The 23,387-nt window shown below is 42.1% G+C and overlaps 1 long non-coding RNA gene across 1 annotated transcript; it reads right to left on the reverse strand.

The window, feature by feature from the left end:
- Positions 1-529: 529 nt before the first annotated feature.
- On the reverse strand, positions 530-22,930 carry LOC137300109 (uncharacterized). The gene is made up of 4 exons (XR_010958028.1): positions 22,672-22,930; positions 15,650-15,826; positions 6,162-6,411; positions 530-1,907 (listed from the first exon to the last, which is right to left on the reverse strand). It is a non-coding gene; the product is annotated as an uncharacterized lncRNA (long non-coding RNA).
- Positions 22,931-23,387: the final 457 nt, after the last annotated feature.

A 23,387-nucleotide genomic window follows, 5' to 3' on the forward strand; every position in this document is an offset into this window, starting at 1 on the left:
TTAACTAATAGAGTCTGTACATTTGTTTTAGTTGATACAATACAGATTGCTCTAGCAAAGAGCTAGCACAGACACAATGGGCCGAATGGCTTTCTTCTGTGCTCTGTATAGCTTTTTATAGAATATATACACTTTGAAAGTGTAACTCTAATAAAATGTCATTAAACTCCAAACATGGAGAGATAAGGCTGGGCTCATGCACCAGCTGGTTATCGACTAGCATAGGCAGAGGCTTGGGAGCAGGTCAGCTGCAAGCCCACCTGATCAAGGATCCTGTACACTAAGGGAGTACATCAGGGGAGAAAAATAATTCCATACAAAATCAATGGCAATAATGCTAACTTTTGCTCCAGGAAACCTGCCTGATTAACATGACAGTCGTGCTACAGCAGTACCACAGTTACCTAACAGCGCACATTGAGAGGAAGAATTTGGGGGAAAAGCTGCAGAAAGTGGAAGGCCTCCACTTCGATCTCAACAACCTCAGACTGAACATTGAGGAGCTAGTGAGTACTTTTTGTGTTTTGTCTTTATTTTCATCCATTGGATCAGACTTATTTGGACATTCAGATACCTTATCTTCTTCCCGCTGTTACACAGGTCACTAAATACAACATAGTTCATGTCAGATTCCTCACATATATAGAAGCATGTAATAACAAGTTGAAACACCCACTTAGTGTCATAAACTGCAAGAACAAAGCTTATGTGCTTTATTGGCATTATTGAAAGCTGAGGATGTGTTACTGCCGACATACATACTCCTACGCATTCTATTTGGCATAATCTGTATAAAAATATTCGTAAGCTTCTTGCAAAGTTCAACAGGAAATTGACCAACAGCACCCATGATTCTTCATCAGGTGATTTAAACTAATGACCCAGAGCAGTGTTGTCGTATCTTGTGACTGTTACATTTCATTGGATGTTAACATAAATAAAGGCAGACAATGTTGGAAGTGGAAAGCAGCCTCCGAAATGGAATGGGTAACTGATGAAGGGTCACACATGTTAACCTGAGTTTCTGTTTCTAAAGTTGGTCGACCCTCCTGTGCATTTGCCAGCATTATCTGTTTATTTCAGAATGCCAGAATTTGTCCCATTAATTTCAATGGAAGGAAAATCAGCTGGGTTCTGTTACCAGCGTTCGACCCTCTCTGCCAGACTTTCCTTTCTGCTCTCCGCCCAGGTGATGCTTAAACCCCAAGCAGTAAAGACCAAAACCTACTCCATGGTCTTCTAGTATATACAAAGTCTGGTGCATGCTTGTCAAAGCTGCAGTCAGAACTGGGATACTTATCCCATACAACCTCTTTAATGTAAAATCATTTCTTTTGAAACAATCAAGCAAACAAAATGTTAAAAGTTAAATGACCTCCAACATCTCTGTTTGCTTTGCATTTTCTCCTCAGGCAGGCTGTTTTCATACATGACCACAGCTAGAAATTACATATCCATTTGTCAAAACTACATCCATTAACATTTTAAACATGCTGCCCTGCAATCAAACCACATTTATCTTAACTGATTCTTGATATAGAGGAATTTCAACTCTTGCAGCCTGGCTGCTTTCTGTCCTATTTTGTATCTAGCAAAGAGAGTAGCCCACATCTTAAACTATAACTATTTGAAATAATATATTTTAAATTTCTGTTTTTATTAGAGACTTATCTTTCTTTGCTAGTGTAAAATCACACTCATAGCAAACATGCATATGATCTATTTTTATTGTCAGGGCCTGAAAACATAAGCACTGCAATTCTGTAACAAATTGAAATAATTGACCTGATTTTTTTTTTTAAAAACAGATGCATCTTTTAGATGTCACCCCAGCACCATCTGGAGTTGAACTGGGAGAGCTGAACTTCAGGAGTGACTTTCTGGAACAAGTGTCTTTGCGGCTTTTACTGAAAAAAATGAAAAGGTTAATGGAAAATATTTCCCGGGTTTTCAGCTATGTTTTAGCTAGAATGTAAAATGTTTAGGTAATGATGACAGATGAGGCAAGTGCATATCACGCTGGTTAAAACCCGTTGCTGATGTGTGACAAAAAAACAGAGGCGTATACACTTTAGAATTCAATTCATTGGAGGGAAGACTTCCTCTGACCAATATTTGCAAGAAAATTCTAAATATATTCTTTATAAGCACAGAGGAAACCGTCCCTCCCTCCGATTTTAAATTATGCAATGAGAAAATTATGCAACAAATATTTATGTTGTGGGAAATATCTCAGGGACATCTTCTCAAGATGGGTTTTAAATAAGAGCAGGGCTGGGAAAGAGAAAAAAAAATCAGTTAAGCGGGGTGGTGGGGGGGAGGGTGCAAATCAAGGGCCGGACTGGGATTGAGGAGAAACTACAGTAAGGGAGGGGTGGGAGGTAGAGCATCTACAGTAGGAGGGGAACCAAACTATCTGTTTGCCAGTGAAGATTTAAAAAAAAGAGGCCTAGGGTGATGTGGGAGCTGGGAGGTCCACCAAAAGTCAGAGGTGGCCTGAAGGTCAAATAGGAGGCTCTTCTGACTGTGCAGAATTCCCTCAGTACTGCACCAAAGTGTCAACTTAGATTTGTGTGCTCAAGTCCTGGGATGGGACTTGAACCCACAACTTTCTGACTCGAAGGCAAGAGTACTACTATTGAGGCTGACACTGAAAACAAAGTTTGGTTCTCCTTAATGCCCAATTTTCAAACTTGAATATCCATCTAAATAAATATATTCTCTGGTGCTCCCTGCAAAGGAAACCTGCTTGACTTTTGACATAGTGGCAGTCTGATTCAGTTGTTGAAAATGGAAAGAAAAAAATATTTGGTTTAAAACAGGGCTGCTTTTCACTCTGAGCTGAGCTGTATGACACTTGATTCAACTCTTGGAGCCTTGAGTAGTGAGAAGGGCAGACAAATTCGGCTTGGGTTTCCTTCATTGTTGCAGGATGGGATTTTGACTCGCTGCTTTGACCCTGTTGTAACCCTTTTCCTGGGTCAGGGTTCATCAGGCATGTAGGGCAGGGACCTGGCAGGATCCTCGCCACCTAGTGGGAGCCCGCTGCTGCAAGGCCGGAAAGTTCCGGCAGTGTTGCTGTGAGACCACCGCTGCGGCATTTCAACAGGCGGAGGGGATTTAAGGAAACTGGAAGAGCCCCAAAGAGGAAATTTCTTTAGGCTTCGGCAGAGACCTAGAAACGTTAATATTTGGGCCCCATATTGGATACAGAGGAGCCCACCACTAGTCCCTCTGACTCCAATTTTGGGTGGGATAGCAGAGGAAAATATGGCCATAGACTCCAGCCACCCTAGGCTCCATAATTTAGATGAGACTAGAACTATTTACTGAGCAAAATGTCACATAGTGCCAGACCAGTTCAGGATCAATCCACAGATTGGTAAGGAGGTTGGCGATCTGGGAATATTGGGATATTCAAATTTTTGAAAAGGACAGCATTTATTACTATATAAGCAGAACACATCTCAGGATATTTATTTCTGTTACTAAAGTTATTATGCCAAGATAAATTATTTTCGATATTTATTAATTATTTTGTTACATGGATCGATTATTTGTATGACGTACAGACTACATTGTGCAATTATTCAGTTTTTAAAGTTTTCACTGTTTTCTAAGTAAAGTCCTATATTTTTCACAACCTTGTGTTACTTGTGGTTATCTCATTTGTATGGAGTATCATTGACATTACTCAACAGCCATTGAAGCACTGCAAGAGGAATGGGAACCAACTGTGTGTGTACAGTTGTTTTGTAAGGTGAGGAATACGCTGCTGTAAGATCTCCGCACCCAATGACTGCGATGTACAATCAGAAACTAGTCAAGCCGGTACCAGATTGAGTTCCAAAGTGAAATCATGCAGCACTCTCATATCTATGGATAAATAACCTATGTGCAGTAAGAGGAAATAAAGCTGGCAATCAGCAGAGAACTGAGGGCAAGACGAGATGAGCTGTGGCATTATTGTGCATTAAAAATTTGCAGTGATTTCAAAACAACAAATTGCACTTACGTGACATCTTTAGAAAGAAAGACTTGCATTTATACAGCACCTTTTGCGGCCTCAGGATGTCCAAAGCACTTTACTGCCAATGAAGTACTTTTGAAATGTAGTCACTGTTGTAATGTAGGCATTGTGGCAGCCAATTTGCGCACTGCAAGCTCCCACAAACAGCAACGTGAATGTCCCGATCACCTGTTTTTTAATGATGTTGGTTGAGGGATAAATATTGTCCAGGACACAGTGGAGAACTCCCCTGCTGTTCTTCAAAATAGTGCCATGGGATCTTTTACGTCCACCTGAGAGGGCAGACAGGCCCTCGGCTTAACGTCTCATACTCCAACAGTGCAGTACTCCCTCAGTAGCACAGCAAAAAATGCACCAAGGTGCTTCACAATGTGTGAAGATCAGAGTAGGAGCCGGGTGAAGATTTGAGGACGACAGTCAAAGAGGTAGCTTTTAAGGAAGTTTTTGAAGATGGGAAGGTGGTAAGGATTTGGGAAGAAATTGCAGAATGCAAGACTTTAAGAACTGAAGGCTCTGCCACCAGTGATGGAGCAGAGGGAGGGGTCACATAGTGGTGCAGTCAGAAGAGCAGAAGATATGAATGGTGGCAGGAAATTGCAAAGGTAAGATGCAGCAAGGCCACTGAGGGATTTATAACCAGGGACAAGGATTTTGAAATAAATTTAGTACAGATGGGGTTAATGGGTGAGTGCGAAGGAGTGATGGTTAAGATGCAGTTGGTGGAATTCTGGATAAGTTGGAGTCTGTGTAATGTCTGAGTACAGTAATGGGGGGGTTTCGAGTGCAGTAATGGGGGGGTTTCGAGTGCAGTAATGGGGGGGTTTCGAGTGCAGTAATGGGGGGGTTTCAAGTGCAGTAATGGGGGGGTTTCAAGTGCAGTAATGGGGGGGTTTCAAGTGCAGTAATGGGGGGGTTTCAAGTGCGGTGAGGTGGAAGGAGGCTAACGTGGAGCATAAACAACGGAATAGACCTGTTGGGCTGAATGGCCCGTTTCTGTGCTGAAAATTCTATGTAGGGCGAAGGTCATAAAGGCAGTGAGGAAGGCATTGTAGGAAGTCAGCTCTGGATGTGATGAAGACATGAATGAGGGTTTCAGCAGCAATGGGAGGGTGAGGTAAGAATGATATTTCAGAGGTGGCTATAAACAATCTTGGTTTTGGAATGGACGTGTGGTTTAATAGGACATTAGGTTCAGCCTGAGTGAGAAACCGAGAAGGGGATGGGATTAGGAGCTAAGGTACAAAGTTTCAGGTGAAATCCAACAAGGATGCTTTCAGTCTTGCTAATATTGAGCTGCGGAAAGTCCTGGCTCATTCACGACTGGACATTACAGGGCGCGCTGAATCCGAATAAATGAGATTTGTGCTCCCTCTAAGGAGGTGTAGTCTGGCATCACTAAACTTGCAAGTTTCAATGGACGGATGTGGATGTTACATGGAGGGAGAGGATGTTGAAATTCCTTTTTGTGCTACTTCTATAGAGCATTGGTTAAGGCATCTGCATCAACTTCATATGTGTTAATTTACCAAAATTGTTAATCCAATTAAGCATTTAATGTTGTTTTATAAAAACTGCTAAACACTCAGTCTTCAAAATACAGTTATCATTTACAGGTATTCTGTGTTCCACTGAAAATAATTATGAGTGTGTCACTTGGGCCAGGCTGAACTTTGGTATACTTTCCCTTTTTAAAAAAAAAATCAACTGAGTCACTTGAAAATAGTAACTCATATTCTGACTAGATCGTGCCTCCCTGAACAATGAATTCTGTTGATTAATTCAACAGGTGATTAAAATGTGATCCAGTGGGAAGTTTTGTTTGCATGAATCTTGAAAGAAAGTTTCTGCACTGAGTTACTGAAAAAGAAATGACTAAATCCCAAGGGGCAGTGTGTCCATGATGAAAAATATTCGATAGAACCATGCATCATTCTTATCACAATGCCCTCACATGCACATGGTCTAGTGATGCATTTGACACATCATTGCATCATGTATTATTAAAAACAAATGAAAACACTTTTCATGAAAACAGTCTGCTCCCAAATAAGGAACTGAAAAATAATTAAATAGAATATCTTTGCTTTTTAAAATCTCAATTTCAAAAATATACTCTGGGCTGTATACGTACTTCTCTTTTGTTCCTCCTAAGCTCCAAATACATTCTTCTCCATGCTCTTCTTTCACGAATCACTCTTGAAATCATAATTCTTCTTGCCATCTCTTGCTCATTCTTTCCCAGTACCTCAAAATGGTGGAACTTGTTACCTCTCTTTCTTCCAATTAGTATCTTCAGGCTTTGGAACCCCAAGGTTGCTATCACCAAATACTCCTTTATTTATCTGGTCCTCTCTCCTATTCTTTTCAACATTGGTGGCATCCTGCAATAGTGAAAAAAGTGTTTGAATGTCACAAATCCAAGTGGCGATGAGAACTTATCTAGCAGCTGCCAGATCGGCTATATCACGGGGTCAGCTAGGAGGCAAGGTGATTCAGTAGATGCATTACACAACAACTGACTGCAGTTAAGGACAACAGCAAATAACTCTGGTCATAACAATTACAGAAGTGACTGATGATGTTTTATATTGATAAGTGTATTGTTGCACATTTGATGAACCATACTCCAGAATTAGCCGGTACAGCATGAACTGTACCCAGTATGGGCTGGCACAGCATGAAACGTACTCAGTATGGGCTGGCACAGCATGAACTGTACCCAGTATGGGCTGGCACAGCATGAAACGTACTCAGTATGGGCTGGCACAGCATGAACTGTACCCAGTATGGGCTGGCACAGCATGAAACGTACTCAGTATGGGCTGGCACAGCATGAAACGTACTCAGTATGGGCTGGCACAGCATGAACCGTACCCAGTATGGGCTGGCACAGCATGAACCATACCCCAGAATGAGCTGGCGTAAGTGGCAAATCGCGTTATTACAGGAAATTCTGGGCCAGTGTTCCAGATTTATCTTTTCTATGCCATTTTCCATTACCCTGATACCTACTGCACTATAATACATAATGGCACATCATAAATTGGGGTTCTGTGATTTGAGCTAACACAAACACAGTGCTATTTATAAAAGTCCAGTGGTATTTTTTTCTTTTTGAACAAGCTTGACTGTCTGTATGAGTTTCATTTCCTCATTTAGAGGGGACCATATTTGTGAAAAATGTTTGGCGAATCTCTTTATCACTGCTAATAATTAACTTATCCCAGTCGCCTCCTACAGTTCCTTCTAGCCATACTGTCATTTCATTTAACTTTGGCATTTCACTTTATCTGATGATGTATTCAACAGGATTCTGCATACTTCACCTCATTGAAATATTACATAGAATTACATAGAATGTACAGCAAAAAAACAGGCCATTCGACCCAACATGTCCATGCCGGTGTTTATGCTCCACACGAGCCTCCACCCTCCCTACTTCATCTAACTCTATCAGCGAATTGTTCTATTCCTTTCTCCCTCATGTGTTTATCTAGCTTCCCCTTAAATGCATCTCTGCTATTCGTCTCAACTACTCCTTGTGGTAGCAGGTTCCACATTCTAACAACTCTTAAAGAAGTTTCTCCTGAATTCCCTATTGGATTTATTAGTGACCATCTTACATTTATGGCCCCTAGTTCTGGTCTCCCCCACAAGTGGAAACATCTTCTATACATCCATCCTATCAAACCCTTTCATAATCTTAAGGAACTTTATCAGATCACCCCTCAGTCTTCTCTTTTCTAAAGAAAGGAGCCCCAGCCTGTTCAATCTTTCCTGATAGGTATAATCTCTCAGTTCTGGTATCATCCTAGTAAATCTTTTTTGCACCTTCTCCAGTGCCTCTATATCCTTTTTATAATATGGAGACCAGAACTGTGCACAGTACTCCAAGTGTGGTCCAACCAAGGTTTTATACAAGTTTAACATAACTTCTCTGCTTTTCAATTCTATCCCTCTAGAAATGAACCCCAATGTTTGGTTTGCTTTCTGTGTAGTTGCAATTTCAGCACTTCTTTTTGACCTCAAGTAACGTTTGGTCTATTTCTCTTCTGAAGCTTTCTTTATGTAATTAACAAAGCTGTTCTGAGCTTCTCTGGCTGTTCTGTACACAGAGGTTCCCTTCTCATAACTGTATTTCGAAAGTTTGTCTTTTTCCGTGTTCTTAGATTTGGCGACCTTAGCAGCTCTCTATAACCTAACACATTTGTACTATCCTTTAAACATTTGATAAGCTGGATATTATCTGTAGACCATTAGGAGAACAACATGTCATCTAATAAAATATCAGTGATCCAATCACCAGGTAATTGAGTAGAATTCCGATAAACATCATCAGCCATTGTTGGTCACACTTTAACCAATGTTCTTGGATCAAAGGATGTGTGGAATATGCTTATCCTAAATCCAGGTTAAGATATCATCAATCAGTTTTACATCATGCTGGTAAGTTTAGGAGTTTACATCATCACTGGTGGTATACTCTATTGGAAAGTCAACCCTATGAGGTCTTGACCCACTAAGATTGACTTACTGGAATGACAAGAAAGCGAAGACCCGTAGTTGGATTTGCACCTTTGGCTTGTCGGATCTTACTGTTTGCCTTGATCTTAGAAGTCGAAAGTGCAAATCAAGCTCCATGTCTTTGTTTTCCTGTCATTGTGAGATGGTGCTGAAAGCACCAGTTCCAAGCATTTCTGCTCCCCCTAACCCCTGCTTTTGCTATCAAAGCTTCCACAGCAATTAAAGATGTTTTGGGGCACAAAGTGTTAAAACATTTTAAATCTCGACATGCTCAATCCCCCTCCCCAACTTTCTGAAAGCTCTGGTACTGTCCAGACAAGTGAAAATGGAATACCATGGTATAGAAATGGAAAAGCTTCAACCACTTTGAAATTGGGGAGAAGCTGTGTTTTTTCTCGGAGCAGTTTGAATAGCAATGAAAAGGCTGCATTTAAAAGAGAGTATGTTTTCAACATTAATTTTGTCCTACAGTTAATCCTGATGGCTTTAACAGGAAGGGAGGACAACTCTTGAGTTTACAGAGTTACTTTAAAGATACCTCGATATTACAAAAGATTGACAATTTGGGAAGAAGAAACAACCATTTTACATCACAACCAACCTGCAAGCATGCATCTTGAGTAACAATGCTGACTGACAAATTCAATAATAAATCAAAACACTGATCTTCTCACAGCTTGATTTCCAGTGTTATGGAAATGATTTTGTTTCAATGCTGGCTTATTGCTCTCTGTTGATATCAGTCCCATATGCCAAAAGAATGATAACTTAACCCAGTTGTGTATGAAAACCATCTCAGAGGGTTGTATTGGATGTGGGTGCAAAGAGGAAAAATACTTTCACCCTTACATAGAGGGACATAAGATACATATATTTAAAAAAGATATACAAATAAATTGACTCCAGAAAACAAACAGAACCCTCACTAAATCATTAAAAATGACATTCATTTGCATTTCCATATAACATCAACCATAACAACAAACTATGGGCTTGCATGACTGGTGTGGAGAATCTCAGGGCTAAATTCTATATATAAGCATCTTATTTGTCTTATTGCTGTGCACCTTGCACTGGTTGGCACTGTTTAATGTACAGAAGTAAAGTTGTAAAATATTTCATTTGGTTATTGCTTGACATATACTTTCTAAATACTTCTTTCCAATTGCACCTTCAGAGTGGAAGTGAAGAATTAAATTTGATATCGTTAAAGAAAGGAATGAATGGAAGTAAAGAGTATTATAATTGCTTTCCAAACTGAAGAAATGACTGCTTAGAAATATCAAGTGTGTGTGTGTGTGTGTGTGTGTGCACGTAACATAACAATGTAAGAAGGAGGTAGGGACAATTACGGTGATGTTGCAGTGACACAGAATGGTGGGACATAGGTTCAGTACATTCCTTCATTGAAATTTTGTTCTCAGCTATATTACTCAGCATCAACCAAAGGTCTCCTCAAAAGGAATAAGATTAAAATCATGATGTGGAGATGCCGGTGATGGACTGGGGTGGACAAATGTAAGGAGACGCACAACACCAGGTTTTGGTCCAACAGCTTTATTTGAAATCACAAGCTTTCGGAGCTTTGCTCCTTCGTCAGGTGAGGAAGGAGGAAGCCTCCGCAAGCTTGTGATTTCAAATAAAGCTGTTGGACTATAACCTGGTGTTGTGCGATTAAAATCATAGATAAGGTCTTCCCTGGCTGTTCTCATGTATAGATAGATGTTGAAGCATATTGCTGGCTTAACTGTAAGAGATAAAGGAGACCTATAAAAGAGCACAACATATCCTCAGAAAAGATAAGGATGAAAGAAGATCTATTCAGCCAGTTCAGCTTGCCTCATCATAGAATCATAGAAAGGTTACAGCATGGAAGAAGGCCATTTGGCCCGTCGAGTCCATGCTGGCTTTATGCAAGAGCAATCCAGCTAGTCCCACTCCCCTGCCCTATCCCCGTAGCCCTGCAAATTTTTTTCCTTTCAAGTACTTATCTAGTTCCCTTTTGAAGGCCATGATGGAATATGCCTCCACCACCCTCTCGGGCAGTGCATTCCAGATCCCAAAAACTCGCTGTGTAGAAAAGCTTTTCCTCATGTCACCTTTCGTTCTTTTGCCAATCACCTTAAATCTATGCCCTCTGGTTCTTGACCCTTCCGCCATTGGGAACAGTTTCTCTCTATCTATATTCTGTCTACACCCTTCATGATTTTGAATACCTCTATCAAATCTCCTCGCAACTGTCTCTGTTCCAAGGAGAACAACTCCAGCTTCTCTAGTCTATCCACGTAACTAAAGTCCCTCATCCCTGGAATCATTCTAGTAAATCTCTTCTGCACCCTCTCTAAGGCTTTCACATCTTTCCTAAAGTGCAGTGCCCAGAACTGGACACAATACTCCAGTTGTGGCCGAACCAGTGTTTTATAAAGGTTTATCATGACTTCCATACTTTTGTACTCTATGCCTCTATTTATAAAGCCCAGGATCCCATATGCTTTTTTAACCGCTTTCTCAACCTGCCCTGCCACCTTCAACGATTTGTGTACATATACCCCCAGATCTCTCTGTTCCTGTACCTGTTTTTGACTTGTGCCCTCTAGTGTATATTGCCTCTCCTTGTTCTTCCTACCAAAATGTATCACTTTGCATTTTTCTGCATTAAATTTCATGTGGGTTCATGTGTAGGATTTCCTCAAACCAATTTCATATCCCTTCTACTGTAGGTCTCATTGCTCTCCTCAGTGAATCTGGAATCTTATGCAGTTGTTTTTTTGTGTGCATTAGCTGGTAATCTGTAATACCTATGGGTGAGTAATGATGTGCTGCTATTAAACTACCATAGAATGCTAGAATTTTTTTTTTAGAAATTTACGGCACAGAAGGAGGCCATTCAGCCCATCGTGTCTGTGCCGGCCGAAAAAGAGCCATCCAGCCTAATCCCACTTTCCAGCTCTTGGCTCGTAGCCTTGTAGGTTGCAACACTTCAAGTGTACATTCAAGCATACTCATCAATTGGAATCTCTTCTGCGAATTTCAGTCTGAATGCTTTTCTTTCTTTTTTCTGGGATATATTTGGATCTGATTTTCACAGAAATCTGACAAAACTGTTTGGGAAATTAGTAATTAGTAAATAAAGTATTAGTGAGTCAGAAAACAGAAGCCAGTGAGCAGGAAAGTCAAAGCAATGTGTGCTGCAGGACATTCCAAAATGCGAGTTCAGTGTCAGGCAATACTAAATATGGCAGAAACTGATATTGCTGTAGTTACCCCATTGAAAATTAATTTTACAAGATTGAGAACTAGTCAATCTGGAAAAAGAACTGGGAATGGTATCAGATTCCATCAAGGCTGGAAGATAGATTGGAAACAGGACAAGTAAACTTATTATATGGGTGATAAAGCAAAGGATATTTTATCATTTAACCTGACAAATTTAGCCCCAAATAAAGCTTGATTTAATCCACCGGAGTTAGCAAGCACAATAAATAGTAGGATTTTGAAATATTGCTACACAGGGTCAGAAATAAATAGAACAAAAGAGTATGTTTGTCGGAGAGTTTGGGTGTAGTGGCAATTGACAGGTAGATTGCATTGAAGGAAGCTGAGATGAGGTTGCCCACATCTCAAAATTGGCACAAAATCTAAAAAAAAAATTGCTGTGGGTTTTTAACCTTTCAAGTGGGAACACCTGAGAACAATTTAAAAGAGTTTGCAATTTTCATCAGAGCAAGGCTCTTGCTACCCATATTAAGGTCGACCATTTAAGACTGAGATGAGGAGGGTTGTGACTCTTTGGAATTCTCTACCCCAGAAGGCTGTGGATGCTGAGTCATTCAGTATGTTCAAGGCAGAGATAGACAGATTTCTGGATGCTAGAGGATTCAAGGGATATGGGGTTCGGGCAGGAAAGTGGAGTTGAGGTCGAAGATCAGCCATGATCTTATTGAATGGCGGAGCAGGCTCGAGGGGCCATGTGGCCTACTCCTGCTCCTATTTCTTATGTTCTTATTAACATTTGAGAGTGTTCACTGTATAATCCATCCAGTTACAATGTGCGAACCACATCATCATATATATTGGCCACAGAATTTCCTGGAAATAGATTGTCTTATCTCCTGACAAATCTGCAATAATCACACCACAATTACTGATCTGTTAGCAGAAATCGTATTACACATCAGTAGCACAACCAGTAATGGCAGCATAATGCCTTGGGTAAAATTAAATAAAATCAACTTTAAAACAAACTATGTACACACCATGAATACCACAGAGAGATTTCCTCCAAATAATAGGATGGGATGATTCCTAGATAATAACCTCTGATAGGTTTGGATGATATCACAAACCAGGGATGACCACATCATTGATACAGATAGTTTTTTTCAATGAATTGGGGGGAGAAGATAACCTCCATGAATGATAGCATCAGTCGTTCCTGTAGGTGGATCTTACATTTCCGGAGGCGAGTCACACTGCCCACTATCTACCCGTATGATAGTGTGATCCAGGGGCTGTAACAATAATTACCCCTTGCAATATGGACTGGATAGTGTGTCTTTTTTAGCACATGAACTCAATGGTGTATTTCTCCAATCTTCCAATAGGCAGAACTGTTCCACTTTAAGGACGAATCGTTCAGCTGCATTACTTCTGAGACAGCAAGTGATCATGCCAAACAACAGTTATAATCAGTTTTCATTCAATCAGTACAATTTGCCTTCATGCAACACAAAATAATGAACACTTCCCATTTCAGTGGGTCAACTTGCTACACTTAAATTAACTTCTAACTATTCTCCTGGATGCTAACCTCCTGAGTTCAGCGAAAGCTCTCACAGTTTTCCGATTAAAAACCTGATCATTAGTGAGTGATCCTGTCTCTCCCTGCATTCACAGGCAGAGGTAGGAACCTATCTCAGACATTGAGTGCCTGGGACCAGGGATCTACCAAAACAATGGGTGTGAGGTGTTTATCGATTACTGAGAAAGGTTAATAAATTGATTACCATGTTCAGTTTTTGGGGAAACAATTTCAACATCTAACCCACTTTTAGGCATTTTAACCACCTTTCACCTCAAAACTTTTTCTTTAAACTTGTGTGAATTCACTTGCTTTAAAACCTCAACATTTATTTGTAACTTCTCTCAATTCTTACTTTGGAAAAATGGAAAGACGGCTGTGTAAAAATCTCATGGATGAGCAAAGTTCTCTCTACACCCCGTTGTAAAAATGGTGCAAATTGTAAAAAAAAAGATTTACAAATAAACAAATGAGAACCATAAATACAGAAGTGAACAAGAACTAGTCTTTTAAGAATAAAAGTCAAAAGTCCTGATTTTTTCACAGGATATTGGCAATTGGCAGTAGGAAAAAATATTTTCATCATGACAAGAGTTCTTGGTCAGTAGGAAAAAATATTTTCCTACTGACCAAGAACTCTTGTCATGATGAAGGGTTGTTGGGGGGGGATTTTAATACTGTGTCATTTAATACGAAAGGTATTCAAATTGTGTCTCAGTCTTTACAAAGTGTGAGTCATCAAGTGATAGACATGGTCGTCTCAGTGGCTTAAGTTTTATGTAGTTCACAAGGAAAAACCTGCGATACAATCTTTGTCAATGGACTTGTGTCATGCTAGTGGGTAATTTGGGGGCAATTTCATTGCAACTGGAACTGCATAGAAGAGCCTTTCTTCACTGATTCGTTGAAGAGGCCGACATTGCATGCCTCATTAAGCAGAGAATGGGCAAGTGTGATTTATTGATGCAAAATCATTGCAGCATCACATTGCATTGTTTAGTGTAAACCAAGTAAAAAGGCTGACATTGAGTATCTGTACAGAAAGCCTGTCTCAGGGCAGTGATAGCGGCCACTTATATTACATGGCTTGCATTGATGTGCCACAGAATCTGCTAACATTAAAATTTAGCTGACGTTCAGATTTCCATGAGCCAAGTCCCGCACCTGCATGTCAATGCAGAGTTCTACCTTCTCTGAGTGGGGTGTGGTATTGAGCCAGCAGTATAACCCGCGTCTGCCAGCCCTACGTCTCTCTCACCTTAACAATGACATAAACAAGAGTGAGTTAATGGAAGGAATCGTCTGAACGTATCTTGCCTGCGTAGGATGGGCGGATGGTGCGATGATGACCTGTAGCTCGGGAGTTGAAAACCGCATGACATAAAACCTCCCCACCGCACAAACCCGTTGGCTTGTCTTTTTCGAAACCCCTTCACGTTAGCGCTGAATGGCACCTACAGACATTTCAGTAACCACCACAAGCGGACTTTCCCGACGCATGGCACAAAATCAAAAAGTCGTTTATTTTCTACTCTTAATATTTTCTCACCTTAGATCACATAAAGATGAAAGTCTCCTGGATTACAGTAACATCCTCTGCACTGATCTACATTTTGAGTTATTCTGAGAATGTAACAAATGCTCTCAGGATGAACACCAGCCTTTTGCATTCAACACTGCATGCTTGCAGAAAATCCTTTGCAGGTGCTCTGCCTACTTGTAAAACAGCAGCAAAGGTTTTATACGAACAGATCTTAAAGAGAGATCCGACTTTTAAGTCTTAGCAGCAGTATTTTACTTTATGTATAATGTATTTTCGCCCCCTTTAGTGTTCCCTGTTTCAGAGACCAAGTGGGCAATCTGCTCTCAGGACCCTATTAAAGTCACATTACATTTTCCCAGACTTCTCTGGATTTCACTCTCTTGTTTTTCTCATTAGCTCTTAACATGATGCCTTACATGTTCTTCCTCTTCCCTGCATCCTCACTGTGTTCAAACTAAGACTGATTGTACACCATCTCCGACTCTAATCCATTCTTTCCCAGGACCTCAAAAGTGTACAACTTCAGTCTTTCCTTCCTTCTACAATCTACAGGCTTTTAAAACCCAAGCTTTGCATCACCTAATTACTAATTCCTGATTTACCTCATCTCTTTTACTTTTTCCAATCTTAGTGGTGCCCTGCGCTATGACCCTTTGTCCTGCAATTAGATTTCTCAGTTTGAAAAAGGTAAATCACTAGCCACTGTCTATGAAGTCATGATAACAAAGTTGTGCCTAACACTTTGTTATACCGTGCTGGTACACTGTCCTGAAGCACTGTTTTCTGCCATTTCCCAATGGCTCTGTGCAATGTTGTATTGTCTTGTGTCGGATTGAACTGTACAGGTCAAGAAGGTCCCAGGTTCGATTCTGTGCTGAGTTAGTTGATTGATCTCGGGTGGGGAGGGAACTCCAATTGGCTTCAGTCCCTAGGTTAAGGAGAGAAAAAACATCAACCAGGGTTTCCATTCCTGATTCCTCCTCAGAATCCCCTGCTGGAAAGTGTGTGCATGTCAGGTAAGGACAGTATGAGGCTCAACATTGATACCCACCAAGGTTGAATGGCTGATAGTCACAGTACCTGCTCACACAAGACGAATAGCAACTTGGCCAAGGTAATGGAAGGCACACAGTGCCCATGGAACCATAACTCAGTGTGACTCAGTGCCCTCAGGAGAGCAGGGAAGAAAAGAAAGGTTTAACTGATTAAATTTATATAATTACAAGGATCTAAATGAAGTTAAATTATTAGAGTGAGCTGTGACTGGCAACTTATAATGATCATTATGCTGATTACACATATTACTGACGCTGCAAACTTCAATTCATGTCATCTTTCTACACTGTTAAAAGTAAACAGCATGTTATAGCTACACAAATATCGATTTAAAACATTTTCTTTATTCAGGGTTTTCTAATTTCAAACATGATAGATTCCAGTATAAATAATAGCTTCATTGGAGAAGTGAATAAATAACAACACTTTTCTCAGCTTCAATTTCTACTCTTGTCATTGAAAGCTTCTGGTTTCCAATAGACTGTAAATATGATGTGTGAACTGATGCTTAGATCAGTGGATGAAACCAGTGGTGAACTTTTAAACAGAGGAATCGTCTTACAGCAAACCCATTCGAAATGTTTATCGTAAAATATCTGGCACCGAACAGATGTCTGTTCAAAGGTCTGAATTTATACTTTTTAATTCCTCCCCTTCTAAAAGCACCAATCATCTGTTTCTGGGCTTTCGTGGGTCCTGCCTGCCCTCCAGTACTTTGCTCAAATGACCACTGTTCATGTGTGAACTTCGACTGTGAGTTTTGACAGCTTATTCCCCATTGGGGCATCACAGCCAACCCTGGACACGCACTTTTCAGCGAGGGTCACTGGGTAGTGATTATAAAGAAGAATCTTTGCTGAGCTTTTCCCCTCTAGCCCAGGAATGCCGAGGATAAATGCAGTGACTCTTTTTCAGAGAGCGAGGGGTTGAACCTGGCATCTTCCTGATCTGCGTGTCCCAGTTCCACACTGGATGGCATGTTTAACAACAGATCCACCAGAACACCTTACAGTTTATATTTTAGTGCCAAGATTAAGTTGGTTCTCTTTTATTTCTTTCAGCTGTTTCCTGTCCATTGTAAGATCTGTGAATTGTAAGTGCAGTGGATGCTTAGATGAGTGAGTTGAAAATTTCTGATACCAAATGGATGTGAATTGTTCCATTTGTGATGTTACACTGTTGCTTGCCTTTGTACAACAGACAATGAGAAACAGCGAACCAAATTAATCTTGGCATTAAATTGGAAACTGCCCTGGTGGACCTATTTTTGGTCTCCTTCGGGTGCTGCTGCACTGATGCCACTGCCAGGGAGGAGCTACCTGAGTCACAGAGTGGGTCCATTCATTGCAAGAGGTGATGCAACTTTCGACTGGCTTGGGAATTGTTTCAGGATCACCCAATGCTGGGAAAACACTCCACCTGTTTCGCTGCTCAGGTGATTATACATAGTAAACATTCACAGATTTATTAAAGAAATAACTACAGTATGAAAAGGAAGCTGGGAAATTGCTAACATTTTTATCTAGTGTGGCACTTGTCTCTTACAATTTATCATGGTTTATCTTATTTCAGACAGCAGGAAGAGGTTTTATAAGGGAAAAGGTCATAATCAGAAGGAAGATTTAATCTCATCAGAGTTGATCCATAGTAGACGCCAGAAGCACACTCTCTGACCTCACACTATCAGGCACACTCTCTGACCTCACACTATCAGGCACACTCTCTGACCTCTCACTATCAGGCACACTCTCTGACCTCACACTCTCTGACCTCACACTCTCTGACCTCTCAATAACAGGCACACTCTCTGACCTCACTCTATCAGACACACTCTCTGACCTCACACTATCCGACACACTCTCTGACCTCACATTCTCTGACCTCACACTATCAGACACACTCTCTGACCTCACACTCTCTGACCTCACACTCTCTGACCTCACATTCTCTGACCTCACACTATCAGACACACTCTCTGACCTCTCACTATCAGACACACTCTCTGACCTCACACTCTCTGACCTCACACTCTCTGACCTCACATTCTCTGACCTCACACTATCAGACACACTCTCTGACCTCACACTCTCTGACCTCACATTCTCTGACCTCACACTATCAGACACACTCTCTGACCTCTCACTATCAGACACACTCTCTGACCTCACACTCTCTGACCTCACATTCTCTGACCTCACATTCTCTGACCTCACACTATCAGACACACTCTCTGACCTCACACTATCAGACACACTCTCTGACCTCTCACTATCAGACACACTCTCTGACCTCTCACTATCAGACACACTCTCTGACCTCTCACTATCAGACACACACTCTGACCTCTCACTATCAGGCACGCTCTCTGACCTCACACTCTCTGACCTCACACTATCAGGCGCACTCTCTGACCTCTCACTATCAGACACACTCTCTGACCTCTCACTATCAGGCACGCTCTCTGACCTCACACTCTCTGACCTCTCACTATCAGACACACACTCTGACCTCTCACTATCAGACACACTCTCTGACCTCTCACTATCAGACACACTCTCTGACCTCTCACTATCAGGCACGCTCTCTGACCTCACACTCTCTGACCTCTCACTATCAGACACACTCTCTGACCTCTCACTATCAGGCACGCTCTCTGACCTCACACTATCAGGCACACACTCTGACCTCACACTATCAGACACACTCCCTGACCTCACACTATCAGACACACACTCTGACCTCTCACTATCCGACACACACTCTGACCTCTCACTATCAGACACACATTCTGACCTCACACTATCAGGCACACTCTCTGACCTCTCACTATCCGACGCACTCTCTGACCTCTCACTATCAGACACACACTCTGACCTCTCACTATCAGACACACTCTCTGACCTCTCACTATCAGGCACGCTCTCTGACCTCACACTCTCTGACCTCACACTATCAGACACACACTCTGACCTCTCACTATCCGACACACTCTCTGACCTCTCACTATCAGACACACTCTCTGACCTCTCACTATCAGACACACTCTCTGACCTCACACTATCAGACACACACTCTGACCTCACACTATCCGACACACACTCTGACCTTACACTATCAGGCACACTCTCTGACGCCACACTATCAGACACACTCTCTGACCTTACACTATCAGGCACACTCTCTGACCCCACACTATCAGGCACACTCTCTGACCTTACACTATCAGGCACACTCTCTGACCTTACACTATCAGACACACTCTCTGACCTCACACTCTCTGACCTCACACTCTCTGACCTCTCAATAACAGGCACACTCTCTGACCTCACTCTATCAGACACACACTCTGACCTCACACTCTCTGACCTCACACTCTCTGACCTCTCAATAACAGGCACACTCTCTGACCTCACTCTATCAGACACACTCTCTGACCTCACACTATCCGACACACTCTCTGACCTCACATTCTCTGACCTCACACTATCAGACACTCTCTCTGACCTCACACTCTCTGACCTCACACTCTCTGACCTCACATTCTCTGACCTCACACTATCAGACACACTCTCTGACCTCTCACTATCAGACACACTCTCTGACCTCACACTCTCTGACCTCACACTCTCTGACCTCACATTCTCTGACCTCACACTATCAGACACACTCTCTGACCTCACACTCTCTGACCTCACACTCTCTGACCTCACATTCTCTGACCTCACACTATCAGACACACTCTCTGACCTCTCACTATCAGACACACTCTCTGACCTCACACTCTCTGACCTCACATTCTCTGACCTCACATTCTCTGACCTCACACTATCAGACACACTCTCTGACCTCACACTATCAGACACACTCTCTGACCTCTCACTATCAGACACACTCTCTGACCTCTCACTATCAGACACACTCTCTGACCTCTCACTATCAGACACACACTCTGACCTCTCACTATCAGGCACGCTCTCTGACCTCACACTCTCTGACCTCACACTATCAGGCACACTCTCTGACCTCTCACTATCAGACACACTCTCTGACCTCTCACTATCAGGCACGCTCTCTGACCTCACACTCTCTGACCTCTCACTATCAGACACACACTCTGACCTCTCACTATCAGACACACTCTCTGACCTCTCACTATCAGACACACTCTCTGACCTCTCACTATCAGGCACGCTCTCTGACCTCACACTCTCTGACCTCTCACTATCAGACACACTCTCTGACCTCTCACTATCAGGCACGCTCTCTGACCTCACACTATCAGGCACACACTCTGACCTCACACTATCAGACACACTCCCTGACCTCACACTATCAGACACACACTCTGACCTCTCACTATCCGACACACACTCTGACCTCTCACTATCAGACACACATTCTGACCTCACACTATCAGGCACACTCTCTGACCTCTCACTATCCGACGCACTCTCTGACCTCTCACTATCAGACACACACTCTGACCTCTCACTATCAGACACACTCTCTGACCTCTCACTATCAGGCACGCTCTCTGACCTCACACTCTCTGACCTCACACTATCAGACACACACTCTGACCTCTCACTATCCGACACACTCTCTGACCTCTCACTATCAGACACACTCTCTGACCTCTCACTATCAGACACACTCTCTGACCTCACACTATCAGACACACACTCTGACCTCACACTATCCGACACACACTCTGACCTTACACTATCAGGCACACTCTCTGACGCCACACTATCAGACACACACTCTGACCTTACACTATCAGGCACACTCTCTGACCCCACACTATCAGGCACACTCTCTGACCTTACACTATCAGACACACACTCTGACCTCTCACTATCCGACACACTCTCTGACCTCTCACTATCCGACACACTCTCTGACCTCTCACTATCAGACACACTCTCTGACCTCTCACTATCAGACACACTCTCTGACCTCACACTATCAGACACACACTCTGACCTCACACTATCCGACACACACTCTGACCTTACACTATCAGGCACACTCTCTGACCCCACACTATCAGACACACACTCTGACCTTACACTATCAGGCACACTCTCTGACCCCACACTATCAGACACACTCTCTGACCCCACACTATCAGACACACACTCTGACCCCACACTATCAGGCACACTCTCTGACCTTACACTATCAGGCACACTCTCTGACCTCACACTATCAGACACACTCTCTGACCTTACACTATCAGGCACACTCTCTGACCCCACACTATCAGGCACACTCTCTGACCTTACACTATCAGGCACACTCTCTGACCTTACACTATCAGGCACACTCTCTGACCCCACAATATCAGACACACACTCTGACCTTACACTATCAGGCACACTCTCTGACCTCACACTATCAGACACACTCTCTGACCTCACACTATCATCGACAGGCTCTGGATCCTCATAAATGCCATTGACACAAACTCTCCAACCTCACACTGCCATTAACACATGCTTTCCGCCCTCACAATGTCATTGACACAGATGCTCTGACCTTCCACTATCATTGGCACAGGCTCACTAACCATTGGTAGTGTGAGGTTGAAGTGGCTGCGTTAATAATAGCGTGAGGTTGAAGTATTGGTGTGGGTTTTGCTCAGATAATGGCCCCACATTAGCTCAATGGGAAAATACACCACAGGGTAAAACACTGAGTCATGGAATCATAGAATTTTACAGCACGGGAAGAGGCAATTCAGCCTCTCACACATTCTCCACCTCTCTGAAAAACATCTATTTAGTACGAGTCCTTTGCTCTTTCACCACACCATTTAAAATTTTTCTTTTCAAATATTTATTCAGTTCCCTCTTAAAAACTATTGCAGGTTCTGCTGCCACTGCTGTTTTTGGATGGGCATCCCATGTCTTAATAACCCTCTATCTAAAAAAATCCTAACCTCTCCCTTTGTTCTTTAAGCGATGATATTACTGTTATGCCCTCTAGGTACCAACTCACCAACCACAAAAAGAGTTTTTTCCCTATTTACCTTATCAAAACTTTTCATAATTTTAAACAGCTCTATCAGATCACCTTCTCTGTGCTACAGAAAAAAACAAAGTTTCTCTACTATCTCCTCATAACTGAAGCCTCTCATCCCTGGTATCATCCTAGTAAACCGCTTCTGTATCCTCTCTATGGCCTTGACATCCTTCCTAAAGTAAGGCAACCAAAACTGGACATAATATTCTAACTGCGCCCTCATCAGTGATTTGCATAGATTTGGTATTACCTCAATGCTCTTGCACTCTGTACACACTTATTTATAAAACCAAGGATCCCATATGCTTGTCTTTTTTTTACCACTTTCTAAACCTGTCCTCCCAGTTTTCAAGATCTGTGTATGAAAAACTCAAATTATCTGTACTCCTCCTCCTTTTAAAGTTTTATGATTTATTGCATTTATTGTCTCCTTACTCTTCCTCACCTTACATTTCTCCACAGCAAATTTCATCTGGCATCTATCCACCAATCTATTAATCTATGTCCTACTGAAGTCGCTATCGTCCCCTTCACAGTTAACCAGCTCACTATTCTTCTGTCGTATGCAAGCTTTGATACCATGCCCCTTATACACGAGTTCAGCTTATTTTTATTGAGATCAGCAATTTACACGCCTCCAGTGCAAAAAAAAATCCATTCAACACAACTCTCTGTTCTTTAGTCACTTACCTATCCATGCTGCCACCGGGAATCATACCAACTGCAAACATGTGAGGTAAAAGCTTCTACACTGCCCCGGTAATAGGGAAGGGAAAAACAATCGTCAGAATTCCTTATCTTTCAAACACATGTTTTGCCACAATAGTGAAATGAGGAAATCTGCCCTCCATATTGTCTGGACCGAAAAGCTATTCCAAACCTTTGTTTCTCTAAATAGGCGCTTCTTCCCAAAGCTAAAGTTCAGCTTACCAGATAGCAAGACCTTATAGGAACTATGGCTCCTCTATTTCTACACAAGCGCACCAATTGAATTTGGGAGGAAAAAACTGCAGTCTGTGTCTACAACAGTTGGAACCTATCCAGGTTTATTTTTAAAACAGGCATGAATGGGAGGAGCTGTCATGATACCAGTGAGGCCTCCAAAGTCACGTTGATTTCTCCAGCCAAAAGACGTTAAGAGCTTGATACCGCTCCTAGTAGTGCAAAGACCCTGGTGCACAAATGGGACAGTTTCACCATCAGGAAGGAGACATGAAGGCTCTGCGGAATTGCTTTTTCACTACAATAATTGGGATAGCAAATGTCTACACAGACACAGAGGCACAGCTACATTTCCTTCCATGACAACAGTCAATATGTTTAGGCACTACGGGTTAGAAATTGGGCCGTCTAGCGGCCGTCGTTTCGGCGCTACGCGGCCTCCCGAAGTGCCAAGATGGCGTCTT

This window comes from Heptranchias perlo, chromosome 30 (genome assembly GCF_035084215.1).
Source record: "Heptranchias perlo isolate sHepPer1 chromosome 30, sHepPer1.hap1, whole genome shotgun sequence".
NCBI lineage: Eukaryota > Metazoa > Chordata > Chondrichthyes > Hexanchiformes > Hexanchidae > Heptranchias > Heptranchias perlo.